The sequence below is a fragment of the Ziziphus jujuba genome, chromosome 6, assembly GCF_031755915.1.
Source record: "Ziziphus jujuba cultivar Dongzao chromosome 6, ASM3175591v1".
In the NCBI taxonomy this organism is placed as follows: Eukaryota; Viridiplantae; Streptophyta; class Magnoliopsida; order Rosales; family Rhamnaceae; genus Ziziphus; species Ziziphus jujuba.
Window position 1 is genome coordinate 471,883 of NC_083384.1, and position 16,882 is coordinate 488,764.

The window sequence follows — 16,882 nt, forward strand, 5'->3', positions numbered from 1 at the left end:
GTTGGTTAGGGGTTGAGGTCCATTCCATTAGAACTTGAACTTAATTGAGATCCGGGCTAATATAATACGGGTTTAGGAGCAGGTGATCCTAGGTTCGTATCAACGTCTCTACTGGGGGTTATTACTCATTTTTGTACTTGCTATTTTATTTTCCAATTAAGGCTTCAATTAAAAGAAAAAATAGAATAGTAAAAATATAGTAGGAATTCTCATACCTCATTCAGAAGGATATAATCTTATAATTATCTATGGCTGTTTATGTCTCTAGCATACCCCATGATGAAATGTGGAGGAAAGTAGGAAAAATGGCCAATACTGCCGGAAGGATTCCTCTTTGGCTAATAGGTATTGTAACAGGTATTCTTGTGATCGGTTTAATCGGTATTTTCTTTTATGGTTCATATTCTGGATTAGGTTCATCCCTTTAGTAATTGGATGAACCGAGTTGTAGACATGACGTAAAAGTGTAAGAACTCAACGGTGCCCCCTCAAATCAGACAAAGAAAGAGGGGGTAGGCCTGTTGAGTTCTGAATAATCATAATAGTTTATTCGTGTAAATGGTAAAAAAAAAAATGGATCACTTTTTCCGATGTTTCAAAAAACTTTGTTTCAATTTTTTTTTGATGTTTTTGGAAAACTCACTTCATTACTTGTTCAAAACATCCGTTCCACGATAGTATCCAATGATACTTTCAAAAATCACAAAGGAATCACTCTATTTCCCCTTTTTAGACGACACAACCACAATTATATCTATTTTTTTTTAATAAGTTTTGTAAGTTCATTGAAGAAGTTCTATTTGCTCACTAACGTTTCCTATATTTTTTGTTTGTCCACTATCACTACTTATGTTCCTCTCATTTCTTTTATACTTTGGTTTCTATTCTATGCTTATTTATCTCTTAACTTTTAGTATCCAATCGAATAGAATACTATTGTTTCATTCTATGACATTGAAATCTGACAATATTGACATAATCATACCGTTTCAATTTGGATTAAAAAACAAAGAAATAAAATACAAAGAAATAAAGAAGAGGGGAGTAAACTTAAATAGTCTTCTTCACAGTATACATACTAGGAGTGCGGTCCAAGTAATTCAATTCCTGAACTCGGGTAGAAGAAATATAAAAAAACAAGAAACTTTTCAAAAGATGCCAAGAAGAGCAAAAGTCCTTGGACATGTAATGGATCTTGAAGTACTATTTCCCCATCCCCCTGACCAAATCCACCCACATTAGGATTGCTCGTTACTGGTTGATCAAGTTTGATGGATTTTCCCTCTGAAGCAAGAATTTCTGGTCCTGGAGGGATAATATCAACCACTTGACATCCATTCGATGTATCCACTATGGTGATTTCGTATCCCCCTTTTTCTTTTCATATTATTTTACTTACTATACCCGACACTGTAGCATTATAAACATTATTATTACTCTTTCTTCCATTGGGATAAATCTGACCCCATCCCCTGTTGCCGCCTACATATATGGGATATTTTAAGAAGTGCACATCTTTCTTAGTATCGGGGTCAAGAGAAATAATAGGAAAGGTGATTTCATTATATTTCTTACCAGGAACAAGACCTATCACAATAATTTTTTTTTTTAGTGGAACAATAGCTCTGAAAAGACAGATTGCCTATCTTTTCTTTAATCTCGGGTGAAATACAATCGGGAGGGGCTAATTCAAACCCCTCAGGTAAAAATAAGAACAGTCCTTATGTTCAAAGCTCCTTTTTTACCATTAGCAAGAACTTTTTTCAGTTGCAGATCATAAGGAATTCGAACAACTACTTCAAATACAGTATCAGGAAGTACCGTTTGTGGAACCTCGATATCCACGGGCTTATTGGCTAAATGGCAATTAGCACATACAATATGGCCGGTCGCTTCTTGTGGATTTTCATAAACCTACTGTATAAAAATGGGATATGCATTTGAAATGGGTACCTAAGTTATTATATATATAATGAGCAAGACAGAAATAGATCGAGTCATCTCTTCCTTTATCAAAGAAAAGGTATTTCTAGTTTGCATGGTCCAATCATTGATCCTGAAAATTTCTACAATAAAATTAGATAAGTCGCTAGTATAGTTCCCTATCTATGATTCTGCTATTTACTGAAATAATTTTACTAAAACATTAAAGGAAGCCCCCATATGGGTAGAAAGAATAAGTACAATTTTGAATGGGTTGCTTATGTACAACGTAACAAGCATTATAATTGAATCGATCTATCATTTTTCGGTCATTCATTGAATGAAAAACGACTACAAGTGACGGAGATACACGATTTAAATAACGAAAGATCTAATATTTAAAAATGGCATCTAAAATGACTGGAAAAGTAGAAACAAAACCTGATATAATTTGATGATTATGAGCAAATCCAAAATCTTTGTAGATAGAGCCAATCATTAGTTCCTAACCGTTTGGTGAATGGAATCCTATACATAAATCAATTAATAAAAGAATAGAAAACCCATTTATTGTGTAGCTTAAGTTATATGGGAATTCTTGAACCCAAGAGTTAAGAATAACAAGTTCATTATTACCTAGAATGGAATAACCGCTTAGAATAATGAAAGAGATTATATTTTTCGAGAAATTAAAAAACATATCCGTATGATTCTCATTGTCCATTTTGATCAATTGGATCGTTTCTTTGTAGTTCCCGCGGTGAGGCTTTGGTAAATGTGTTTCCGGGTATTCCTTTATCATTTCATCCAAGAGGGAGAGTTCTTTTAATTCTATGAATTTTTTAGAATACTTTTTTCTTGAATATCATTCAAACAAATTTCGGAGTGTCTAGTATGCCACCAACTAGTAACCCAAGATTCCATACTTTTATTAAATGAGAGAAAGATCCACCAAGGCAAAAATACTATAAATGAAAGATATATAAGGGAAATGAATGCTTTCTTTTTTGCCCTTTTTTCATCTTGGAATTTTTAAATGAACTCACCTCATTTGTCGACTCAATACTACTATTTCTATTTCCATCAAGCATCAGCTCTATTACATTAGAAGTTTAGAGCCCATGAATCTATTTCCTATCTTTTATTTGTGATTCAGTAAAGTGGTTAGTCCTTGAATTTAGAAAGAATACAGAAAAACAATACGAAAATACAATAAGAAAGAGTGCACTTCAAATTCAAAAAAAAAAAGCAATTTCATTTTATGACTGTTCCTTGTTCGTTTGCATTTAGCTCGAATGAGCATTATGAAGAAACTTCAGTTAAGTTGTGCTATATTAAAAAGAGGATTCTTGAGTTTTCATTTTTTCCCTCTTGCCAAGAAAGTTGTCATTTTTCAGTTCTTGTTTCAAAATACTTCAATTGATACACACAAGAAATAGGCCAATTTGGCAGCTTTTTGCTCAATTTCTCGTAGAGTCAAATTCTCATTAGTACGACTTAAGGGAATGGACCCTTGGCCTCCGATTTCCATATAAAGGGCATGAAGAGCATAAATACCCTCTTTAACTTCTATTATAATGGACTGAATGTCTTTCATAAGGAATCAGAGGAAGATGCTATAATTTTTTCAAAGAAATCCCTAACGAAAAAAACAAACTATTCCTTCTTTTATATTGAATCGATCATAACCACTACCTACATTCCACGAAATTGAGCACCACAAATAGGAACTAATAAAAAGACTTGCAACTCCATATAAAGACATCACCATCCCTTTCAGAAAAAAATTATTTGCTGAGAGGGATATAAAGATATAAAATTCCTACCAAAATAACTAGAAGTTCCAACCAATAAAAATCCTAATGAACCTAAAAAAAGGATAAAGGCCCAGTAGAAATTACTCATTTTTGGAGACCCAGTTATAAGTTCTATTCATATACGGTCTGATCGCTAACTCATACTATACTAGATCTAGTTGCATTTTATTGGAATTGGGGAATAACCGAAAAAAAAAATTTACTTTCATTTTTTTGTTTTTGAAGTAACTTTCATCCACTAGCATTGTTATGATGTGAACTTTTAGGAGTAATTCATCGAATTGCCTAGATCTAAACTAAAATACAAACATCCCTTTCATATGATATCTTATAGATATCCACATACATATATCGAATTTACATTTCAGAAATTCATCCCGATATCAATCCATTTGAAAATAGCTCTAATTCAATTACTCATATATCATGTTTACACATTCATATGAGCTTATGCTCAGAAGAAGCCACACGTTATACTATATTATAATAAATAGATAACCATGCTATGATTCACATAAGTCTTGAAAAAAAAAATTGATAAGATTTTGCCCCATCATATTTAAAAATTTTTGTTTTTTTGAACATGAAGGAATAAAGAAACCATTGCAATTGCTGGAAAAGCTAAGCCCACTAAAAGCACAAAAATAGAGGGTAAGGTGGTAAGAATTGTCATAGAATGGGTACCTCGATTTAATATTTGATTTGTACCTGTTATTTATTGTTATGTTAATCTTTTAACCTGTTATAAAGATATCTTATAATTCATGTAATAATTATATTATTATACTGAGTATACCTAAGTGAGTATATGCACTAATTAATATTATTATTAATAAATGGTATATAATGTATATATACTAAGATATAATAAAATAAGATAATAAAATAAAGATATAATAAGGAGTCTATAGACTGATATATATATTTTTAATATATTTAATCTATATTAAAAAAAAATATTTAATATATATTAAATAAAAAAGTATATTATAAGTCTGTAAAGTATATAATAGACTAGAATATACTAAGTGCGTGTATAATATAATTAATGTAAATCAAAAGTGCAAATAAATAAATAAAATAAGTAAATAAATGGGGTTATTCATCTTTCTACATGCAATATACGTATGATAATTCGCTTTTTTATTATGGTCATTATTTATTTTTATTATTCTTCATTTTTGTTTTTCCCTTCGCAAAAAAAATCGTTATAATACGATCAAATGAAAGAGATCCTTAGTAAAATTGGGGATTCTTGAGGGATACAGAAAGATGCACCCTTGCCTAATTTTATGGATGAAAGAGATAGAATTCGCTCTTTATTTTGTCTGATAGAGATTTCCTGACGGGCTATCGATAAAAAAAAGTATCTGCATGATTCTTTTTCCAATTTAATCTTATGTTACCAAAGAAAAATCCATTCTTGGAATTTTGACTTTGCTTCCTATAAACTAAATAACTACTTGGTTACCACAAAACAAGTGATAAATTTAAAACAAGTAATAAATTTTTGAATTTATTAAATCTAATAATTTATTAAAGGGCTTTTGCTTCCTCAGTAAATGTCTCGGTAGAAGCTATGATTTGTTGGAATTGAGTTTTATTCATTTTTAAGTAAGTATGTAACTCAACGAGAAATTTCCTTACCTGGCCAATTTCTAAGGAATCAACATAACCATTGGTTCCAGTATAAATAGTCATTATCTATTCTTCCACCGCAAGAGGCGCTGATTGAGATTGTTTGAGCAACTCACGTAATCGTTGACCTCTTGCCAATTGATTCTGAGTAGCTTTATCGAGATCATAAACAAATTGTGCAAAGGCTTCTAATTCTGCGAATTGCACCAATTCCAATTTTGATTTTCCAAATACTTGTTTCATGGCTTTAATTTGAGCTGCAGACCCTACTTTGTATACAAATATACCCACATTAATAGTACGTTTGATTCTGACATTGAATAGATCGGCGCTATTGGTAAAGCAGTCATTCTTCCTTCACCTAAATGAGAACTTGATTTAGTAGCTCTTTCCAAAAGGCATGAATGCAAATAAAAAACATCTCCCAAATAAGCTTCTTGGCTCGGTGGTCTCCGTAATAAAAGATACATTTGGCGAAAAGCCTGTGCTTGTTTTGAGATCATCATAATTAATTGAAGTGTGTTATTCACGATACATAAAAATATTTCGCCAGAGCAGCTCCTATATCAGGAGCAAGGTATTGTAATGTAGCCAGAGAATCGGCCTTTCTTGTAAAGTAGTCACCACCTGAGTCACAGAAGATGCTTTTTGACCAATAGATACATAAACGCAAATTACATTTTGCCCTTGTTGATTGAGAATTGTATCTGTGGCTACTGCTATTTTATCGGTTTTCCTATCCCCAATAATTAATTCTCGCTGACCACGTCCTATAGGAATCATCGAATCAATAGCAATAAGTCCTGTTTGAAGAGGCTCACAAACCGAACATCCCAAAATAATACCCGGGGTGGGAGATTCAATTAACCGGGATTCAGAAGCTGAAATTTCAACTTTACCATCAATAGGTTTAGCCAGAGCATTTATAACACAGCCCAAAAAAGCCCCACTTACCGGGATCTGAGCAGTTTTTGTTGTTGCTTTTACGGAACTTCCCTCTTGTGTCATCAAACCATCACCCATTAACACAACACCGACATTATTTGATTCCAAATTTAGAGCAATGCCTATCGTACCTTCTTCAAATTCTACTAATTCCCCCACCATTACTTTATCAAGATCATAAATATGAGCAATGTCGTCGCGTACTTGGAGTATAATACTAGTATTTAAAATCTTTACTTCTCCATTATATTGTTCAATACGTTCATGAATAATGTTACTAATTTCATCTGCTCAAATAGTTACCATGAGTATATCTTAATTCTTTATTTTTGTTTGAAAGAAAAGTAATGACTGCAGTAGAAAGACTAACCCTTTATTTATTTCATCGTTCCAATCATGCCAGTATTAGTATTGATGGTACGTAAATGTAACTCTGTGTTCAAATAACTATTCAGAGTTCCTAGAGCTCTTTGTAAGGCTTGTTGGAAAACCCATTGTCGAACTTGATTAATAGATTTTTGTTGTTCAAAATGAATGGTTTCATTTTTGTAATTTTCTAATTGTTCCTAGGTTTTCTAAGTTGAATTCATCAAATTCAATTTTTCTCATTCTATTTTAGAGTGTCCATTCGCTCGAAACTACTCCACTTCCATTTCTACTTTCACCAAGCGGGATTGGGCTTTTTCCAGCCGTTCCATGGCCCCTTCTGTGTAGTTCTTTTCAATTTTGAATAGTCTTCAGGATCTACAGCTTTTGATTATCTAATAAAGCACTTAATGAAGTAGATTACCTTTCCATTCATTTCAAAACTTCCATGATACCTTCCCGAACCAAACATGAATCTTTCGATTCATTTGGCTCTCATGCCCAATTACTTATGTATGGGGGAAGCTCCCTAGGTTTTTTTAATGTAATGAGCCTATCCTTTTATCTCTATTCATATTTGTGAATGTATAAAAATTGATCACTAATCCAAGAACACAGTATTCAGAGGACTCTTCTGACCAAAGAAATAATTGTCAGCAAAGTAGTTTTTTTTTTTTTTTTTTCAAATCCAAAGAATTCTTTTTACTGTATACACAGGTCATCAATTCAACATTGGATAAAAAAGATAAAAAAAAAGGGGTGACATATCTATTTTTCTAATATTTATAAATCAAATACAAATAACTGGCTCAAATCATTCTTTTATCGACATGAGTGTTTTATATCAAAAAAAAAAATTCCAACTCTTTGAAATCATTTATGGATTAACAAATTCTATATTAACATAGTAGTAGAAAGAGTACCACGCTGCATCTGGACTTCAAATGGTTTAGCTTTAACCTTGTTAACAATCCCACATTATTGGTTATTTACCAATGAATCACGAAATGCTATGGTTCTTAAATATGATTTCTTAATTTATTCAGAAGTAACTCGCAAAATCGTGCACCTTTTCAAGTTATAACGAAAAAAAGTGCAATTGGTTGGATCTAGCCTATTTTTTAAATAAATAACTCGTACACACTACCTTTCCAAAAAAAACCAATACACTAAAGAGTACACTTAGATTTATTGGATTTGTTGCTAAAATATCGGTGTTAAACTTGAAACTCCCAGCGAATGGCTAATAACCCAAGGAAAGGAAAGAATCGGTTACATTTTTCATATGATCTCCTCTTCCTTTTTCCTATAGATAGACTAATTATCTATATTTTTTTATTATATTATTTTTCTAAATTAAATAGGAATAATGTAAAAGTCTAAACAAAGGGATTCGCAAATAAAAGCGCTAATGCCATAACCAGTCCATAAATTGTCAAAGCTTCCATAAAAGCCAGACTAAGCAATAAAGTATCGTGGCAGTACCTTGCCCAACCCGAGGTCCAATAGAAGCAAGCCCAACAGCCAATCCAGCAGCAATAACAAAACTGTAGAAATCAGTGGATTCATGATAAATTCCTCATAAAAAACAAAGAAAATAAAGAAATAGTTAATGATACAATCAACCAATGAATTATGGCTTACTTATTCTATCGCTAAGATTTAACCATTCAAAGTCACTAAAAACCCTGAATTGAAATAATAATATTCTTTAAGCAATAGAACTGCTTCAATATTTTCCTATCTATGTAATTTTTGTTAATTCGTATGACTTTTGTTTGGCGAGTTCTTTCTTTTTTTTTTTTTTTTTGGGAACCATTCTTTGAATTCTTTGTTCTTTTTTGTAATTTAAATTCATTCAATATTCAAAAAAAATTACAGTCAAAATGGAAGGACTTATATTGGAATCCCTATCTAAATATTGGAATGCCTATCGAAATTCATAACACAATAGTAAGGCAAATTAAATATATCTTTAATTCATATATACCAAGTTAATATCGAATATCACATATACATGTCTTTGTTGAAAAGATGGTAATCTTGCCACCTTGTGCAAACCAAAATCCACCAAGGTTTGCACCCTTTTTCTTTCTTTAAAAGAAATATTTTGTTGAATGACCTAATGCAATATTTATGCCTATGTTTTTTGTTCCTTTTAATGTCTTTTTGAATGCTTAAGTTTTATTGTATTTATCTTAGGAATTGTCTCTTTGTTGGGTATTGATTTTATTTTGTAAAATGACTATGTGCTGGAAACAGTGTTTCCAGCAACATAGGTCCATTGTTGGGGCTGGCGTTCTCTGTGCTTTTAGAATTAGTGTGCTGTCTAGTTTTGTGCGGCCTACTCTAACATCTTCTCTTCATCTTCTTCTTCTTCCTTAAAAACAAAAACCCTAACAATCCTAAATATCACCATACCAAAAACAAACACAAAAATCACCTAAACATCAAATGAAAAATCGGATTAAAGGTTATGCACAAGACTAACACCTTGTGTACAACACTCTTGGTCAAGTGAACCCCAAACCACACCAACCTCCAACAGTCTTTCCCCCATAACGTAAACTAACTATTCGTATCTTAGATTCAGTTGGATTCTATAATCATTCTTCGAAACATACATAAGAATTGTCTTATAACGATTAGATTACATACATCTAGTTCGACCCCCCCTCCTCCTCTAATCAACCCCTTTTTTTAATAAATATCCTTTTTGTAAACCCTTATCTTCTATTTTTACTTATCATTATCCCCCATGAGTACAATCAATCTAACTGACAAATTCGTTACATAATCATTGCATAGAAATATCGGGATTGAGTTGATCGAAGTTCATATAATTTATTATTTATTAATTTTTTTGGGTCAATTGGTGAATTGAATGAACAAAACAATATCAATAGAAAGGGAGTATTCATTGGAGGGTGGTATAAATCGACCAAACAGGAATTTGAGGAAAAAGATCTTTTAGATCTCTTTCCTTCTTTTTTTTCCTTTTTTTTACAACTCCTTAACTTAATATCGTAATATTCTTTTTACTATTACTATAGATTGTATATACTTTATTCTTATTTCCATCTTATTTGTATACTTTTCTTCCTTAAGTCCAAATGGATTACTTTGAGACACGTAGACATGCCGTCAGGCTAAGCTAAAAAAAAGACTATGTCAAAAACTAATCAATGATGACCTTCCATGGATTCGCCTGTATATGCCGTAGCTAAGGTTGCAAAAATAAGAGCTTGAATGCCACTTGTAAATAATCCAAGGAACATGATAGGTATAGGAACCACTAAAGGTACTAAAGAAACAAGAACAACAACTACTAATTCATCGACTAATATATTGTATTGGTTGAATGTATTTACCAAAATAACCCAGTCCCTTTTTTGAAAGGCCCGCATAGAAATATGCTACTGACGTGAGTAAAGCTAAAGCAACAGTAGTATTTATATCATTTGTGGACATGGCTAACTCCCCATGAGGTAACTATATGATTTTCTAAGGTAAAATAGCCCTTGACCAATTCGAATAAAAATTAAATAAAAACATATTCCAACAAATGGAACCCAGGGACCTCATTCTTCTCCAATCCATGTTTTGTTCACGTCTCGAATGAATTCAAGGACATTCTGAATACCATCTCATTTTTTATTTGCATACTTGCATTGGATATTTTGAATACCTACTAATCGTATAATATCCTCAGTTATTTTAATCTCTCTTATGCGAGTTAGAAATAGTAACCGATTCAATAAATCTATTATATGGAGTTCCAAAAATAATTTACTTATCTTATTATTAATCAAGAATTTTGTATATAGCTAGAATGGCCCTAACAAATAGAAAATACTAATTTGTTAAGAATTAATCGAATTGAATCCATAGCGTCATCATTTGTTGGAACCGAAATATCTGCTAGATTTGGATCACAATTTGTATTGTTGGAATGCCCAAAGTCATACATTCATGAAGAGCTGTAGATTCTTGTTGCTGATCAATAATTCTTACAATATTAGGCAATCCTGTTATATATTTAATCCCGCCGAGACATGTTTGCAAGTGAGATAATTGTCTCTTCAACAGCACCGCATCCCTTTTCGGAAGACGATTGAGTCTCCCCATCTTTTGTTCCATTCTCAAGTCCCTGAATTTATGAAGTCTCATTTCTATAGTATACCAATTAATTAACATACCATCTAGCCTTTTTTTATTAACATAATGACACCGAGCCTTTATTGCAGCCCGTGCTACCGAATCTACTACTTTATTTTTAGTACCAACAATTAAGAATTGTTTTCCCCTACTTGTAGCATCAAAAACTAAATCACAAGCTTCTGCCAAAAATCGAGAAGTTCTAGCATGATTTATATTATGAATACCTTTACGCCTCGCAAAGATATAAGGTGCCATTCGAGGATTCCATTTCCTAGTACCATGACCAAAATGAACTCCTGCTCCCATCATCTCTTCCAAATTGATGGTCCAATATCTCCTTGTCATTTCTCCCCATACTTCTTCTGTTTTTTATTTTTTCATTGAAAAAAAAAAAAGAGAGAAGCTAAAATAGAAATAAATAATTGATCCAACGGAACCTTCTCTTCTACCGAAGATTGGCCATTGATACACGATCCAGACCATTCATTTTTTTTCTATTCGTTATTATTGTTATTTCTATTACCAAATTAAATGACCACAATGCAAATAGAAAAAAGGATGAATTTGCTTTTAAGAATCATTAAATCCTAGAAACGATTTTTTTGATATATCATATAAATTATTTGAAATGCAAAAATCAAATAATTCTCTGTGGTCCAACAAAATGTCTTTCATTTCCCACTCAAATAAATTCTTCTTTTTCATTTCCAAAGGAATGTTATGATGCTGCCTTGAACGGTGCACTAATCTTTTGAATTCAGTCCCAACGGTTATCATCCCCCCTAGAACAATGTTCTCTTTCAGACCATTTAACCAATCGATATGGCCACATAGAGTAGCTTTGCTAAAACGGGAGCAGTTTCTTGAAAACTCACTTCGGATATGAAAGTTTGAGTATTTAAAGATGCTTTCGCTATTCCCAATAATATGGCTCTATAACAAATCACTTCTTCCAAAGCATTCCCCATTCATTCCGCTCGCAACAATCTAATTTGTTCTCCCGGTGAAAAAACATTAGACATTCCATATTCTAAAATCAGCACTTTTGATGTTATTTGACAATAATTTCTATATGTCTATTATGGATCTGCACCCCTGAGATCGATAAACCTTTTGTATCTTATTAACCAATGAGATATGACTTTACACTATAGTTAGCTCAGCACCAATCAAGAATCCCCAACGAATTCTAAGAACCCTTGTTATATGTTCGTTCCAGCTCTCAACCCTTTTTTCTAGGTTCATCGATATTGAATCAATCAAATGCAATTCTAACACTTGTTCCACTTTTGGAAGACCCTCTGTTATATCACCAGATCTCGATTTTTAGTATATAAATGTAACTAATGTATCTCCTTTGGAAAGTATTTCTCTATAATGGCCATGAACAGTTGCTCCTGGAGTGGCGAAATAAGTCTTTGCCGATCTTATTACTACAGAGTCAATTTGAACAATTATAACTTGGCTCGATTTTAGGTACAACCCTTTTTTACCTATACATACATTTTCACAAATAAACTACCCCAGGCTAATTATTTTAGTTGTTTCTAAACAATAGTTATGATCATAATTATGATGGAGAAATGCCAATTTAAGTTGAATGGATTCAAAAGGATGTTGTTGCATGGAGTGGAATTATAAATTTTCCCGTTTTCATCCCTTAAACAATATTCATAAAATTCCAACAGCAGTATTCATATTTATAGAGATATTGTTGCATTTGTAAAAAAAAAGTAACAAACCATAAAATGTAATTGTATTATAATTAATTTTTACATTGAAATTCTATTAAATACTAATGAAGTGTAGTAATTTCTAGTAATTATAGTTATAAAGTTGAACATTTGTTATTATGTTTATTATATTGTTATAAATATTATAATGATAAGTTTATAATGAATAATGCTAAGTTGTCTACTTGAATCTCCAAATATTCCTATTACTTTATTCTATTATTCTAATCAAATCAATTAGAAATCAACAAAAGAAAATGTAAATGGACCTAACCCATTGAATCATAACTATATCCACTATTCTGATATTAAAATTCGATTAGAGATAAAATTGGAATAGTGGATCTTTTTTTTTCATTTTCATATTTCTTTGGACTAGGCGAGAATCTTTCAATATTTCGGATTAAATCTTCTTGTTTCTAGATGTTGTATAGGAATTTCATTCCCTTCCCTTACTTTACAGTGAAAGATTTATTCCAAGCACAATATACATAAGAGGCGTTTAAAACACCTTTCATTGATTCCAACACACAAGACAAGATCACTTTCTATTTTATTATATATATTTCATAATTTATAAGTATCTATTTTAGATATGTAGATAGATATCTATCAGATCGTGGTTTCATGTAACAAATATTTCCATTCATATGGATACATACAATTTTTTTTTTCCGATAATCGGATGGAAAATGGATGCAAGAAAGAGACTTTTGTTTATAGTCTCCTATTATTAAATTCAATACCCTATTAATTTAATTAAATATAAATAATAGAGTAAAATAAATAGAATAGGAAGTTTATTAAAAGAAAATGAATGAGTAAAATAGAAAGTAATAAAATATATGATACTATAGTAGTTTAAGACACATACAAATTCTTATTTTTATTAATTTTCATAATGGGATTCAAGAATAAGATTAGTTGATGGAACGAGAGGGATATATCTAAGGATCTATCGGTAGGGAGAAAAGGGATCACTTCTTTCTTGAATAGTTATTTTCAAATCAAATAAAAAATGCATCTATCTGGTTGATGAGTCATAAGACAATTCATGGTTCAGGTGGTTATTAAGAATAGGAAAGGATAACCGAATTGAGTTCAGGGATTTTACTTTACTAGGTCGAGTTAGAGACCAATAAATTTTTTTATATTCGAAACCTATTCGAAAGAAGGGGCAGTGGACGAGAAATCAGATCATACATAAATGATAGAAGCCCCAACGTTCTGAAAATGCTACGAGGTGCTCGAAAATGGTTGAAGTAGTTGAATAAGAGGATAACTACGACTATAGCCCTTGGAAAATTTACAAAGAAGAAAATGATTTTTTTGATAATATGGATGACTGGTTACAGAGGGACCATTTCATTTTTGTAGGTTGGTCCGGTCTATTACTCTTTCCTTGTGCCTATTTTTCCTTAGAGGATTAGTTTACAAGTACAACCTTTGTAACTTCATGGTATACCTTTGGATTAGCAAGTTCCTATTTGGAAGGCTGCAACTTTTTAACCACCGCAGTTTCTACTCCTGCTAATAGTTTAGCACACTCTTTGTTGTTATTATGGGCCCTAAAGCACAAGGAGATTTTACTCGTTGGTGTTAATTAGGTGGTCTGTGGACTTTTGTTGCTCTCCATGGTGCTTTCGGACTAATAGGTTTTATGTTACGTCAACTTCAACTCGCTTGATCTGTTCAATTACGACTTTATAATGCAATCACATTCTCCATTCCAATTGCGGCTTTTGTTTCTGCAATCTTGATTTATTCGCTAGGTTAGTCTGGTTGGTTCTTTGCACCAAGTTTTGGTGTACCGTCTATATTTCAATTCATCCTCTCTTTCCAAGGGTTTCATAATTGGACATTGAACCCATTTCATATGATAGGAGTTACTGGGGTATTGGGCGCTACTCTGCTATGTGCTATTCATGGTGCTACCGTAGAAAATACTTTATTTGAACATGGTGATGGTGCAAATACATTCTTGGCTTTTAACCCAACTCAAGCTGAAGAAGCTTATTCAATGGTCACCGCTAACCGCTTTTGGTCCTAAATCTTTGTTGCTTTTTCCAATAATCGTTGGTTACATTTCTTTATGTTATTTATACTAGTAACCGGTTTATGGATGAGTGCTCTTGGAGTAGTCGGTCTAGCCCTAAATCTACGTGCCTATGACTTCATTTTTTAGGAAATCCGTGCAGTGGAAGATCCAGAATTTGAGACTTTGTACATAAAAATATTCTCTTAAACGAAGGTATTCGTGCTTGGATGGTGACTCAAGATCAACCTCATGAAAACCTTATATTCCCTGAGGAGGTTCTACCCTATGGAAACGCTCTTTAATGGAACTTTACCTTTAGCTGGTCGTGACCAAGAAACCACCGGTTTCACTTGGTGGGCCGTAAATACTCGACTTATCAACTTATCCGGTAAACTATTGGGGGCTCATGTAGCTCATGCTGGATTAATCGTATTCTGGACCGGAGTAATAAACCTATTTGAAGTGGCTCATTTCGTACCAGAGAAGCCGATGTATGAACAAGGATTAATTTTACTTCCCCACCTACCTACTCTAGGTTGGGGGGTAAGTCTCGGGGAGGAAGTTCTAGACACCTTTCCATACTTTGTATCTAGAGTAATCCACTTAATTTCCTCTACAGTATTGGGCTTTGGTGGTATTTATCATGCACTTCTAGGACCTGAAACTCTTGAAGAATCTTTTCCATTGTTTGGTTACGTATGGAAAGATATAAATAAAATGACTACAATTTTGGGGATTCACTTAATCTTGTTAGGTATAGATGCTTTTCTTCTAGTGTTCAAGGCTCTTTATTTTGGGGTTGTAGATGATACTTAGGCTCCCGGGGGGGGGGGGGGGGGGGGGGGGAGATGTAACAAAAATTACCAACTTGACACTTAGCGCAAGTATTGTATTTGGTTATTTACTAAAATCCTCTTTTGGGGGAGAGGGGCGGATTGTTAGTGTGGACGATTTGGAAGATATAATTGGAGGGCATGTATGGTTAGGTTCCATTTGTATACTTGGTGGAATATGACATATCTTAACCAAACCCTTTGCATGGGCTCGCCGTGCACTTCTATGACATGTATGGTTAGGTTCCTATTTTGTCTTCTAGTTTAGATGCGGTATTTGTTTTTGGTTTTATTGGTTGTTGCTTTGTCTAGTTCAATAATAGCGCTTATGCTAGTGAGTTTTACGGTTCTACTAGAATGGAAGCTTCTTAAGATCACGCATTTACTTTTCTAGTTAGAGACCAACATCTTAGGGTGAACATGGGATCCGCTCAAGGACCTACCAGTTTAGGTAAATATAATGCACTCCTCGACTGGGGAAGTTATTTTTGGAGGAGAAACTATGTGTTTTTGGGATCTACGTGCTCCCTCGTTAGAACCTCTAAAGGGCCCCAATGGTTTGGACTTAAGTAGGCTAAAAAAAGACATCCAGCCTTGGCAACAATGGCATTCTGTGGAATATATGACTCATGCTCCTTTAGGTTCTTTAAATTCTTGTGGGGGGCTTAGCGACCAAGATCAATGCAGTCAATTATGTCTCTCCTAGAAGTTGGTTAGCTACCTCTCATTTTGTTCTAGGATTTTTCCTATTCGTAGGTCATTTATGGCATGCGGGAAGGGCTCGTGCAGCTACCGTAGGATTTGAAAAAGGAATTGATCATGATTTAAACCTACTCTTTCCATGACCCATCTTAATTGAGACAAGAAGCCTGATGCTTGAAGTAGGAATCAATTTGATTCCACCATACATATTAGGTTAGGCAGATAAAGTCAGATTAAAAACGTATTCCTTTTTCCTTTCTTTTCAACCCATTTATATCTAATCTTTTTTTCTTTTTTTTTTTCTGGCTCGGCTATCTTACTTAGCTGAGCCATTTCCCTTTATGATACTGAAAGGGCAAAACCAATAAAATAAAGAAAAGCAACAAATCTATTCACCAAACCAAGAAAGGAGAGAGAGGGATTCGAACCCTCGATAGTTCTTCATTTCGAACTATACTGGTTTTCAAGACCAGAGCTATGAACCACTTGGCCATCTCTTTGAGAGCTAATTTCTATTTTGTTTTTCTACTGAATAGAACACGGACATATGAGTTGATACCATTACTATCTACAGAAAATATCGGGTATGAATCTATAGGCCTATCTGTCTGTATATATATAGATACATGATCCAGCATGCCCCTTTATAAAGTAAAAAAAACCACCCTCGATTCTATGCCTTAATAAAAAAAATGGCTAAAATCGGTAATAAGTCATATAGAATCA

At 33.0% G+C, this 16,882-nt stretch overlaps 2 pseudogenes; both read right to left on the bottom strand.

Annotated features, from left to right (window-relative positions):
* Positions 1 to 5,276: 5,276 nt before the first annotated feature.
* Positions 5,277 to 6,629, bottom strand: LOC132804308 (ATP synthase subunit alpha, chloroplastic-like; annotated as a pseudogene).
* Positions 6,630 to 10,497: 3,868 nt separating this feature from the next.
* Positions 10,498 to 11,207, bottom strand: LOC132804355 (small ribosomal subunit protein uS2c-like; annotated as a pseudogene).
* Positions 11,208 to 16,882: the final 5,675 nt, after the last annotated feature.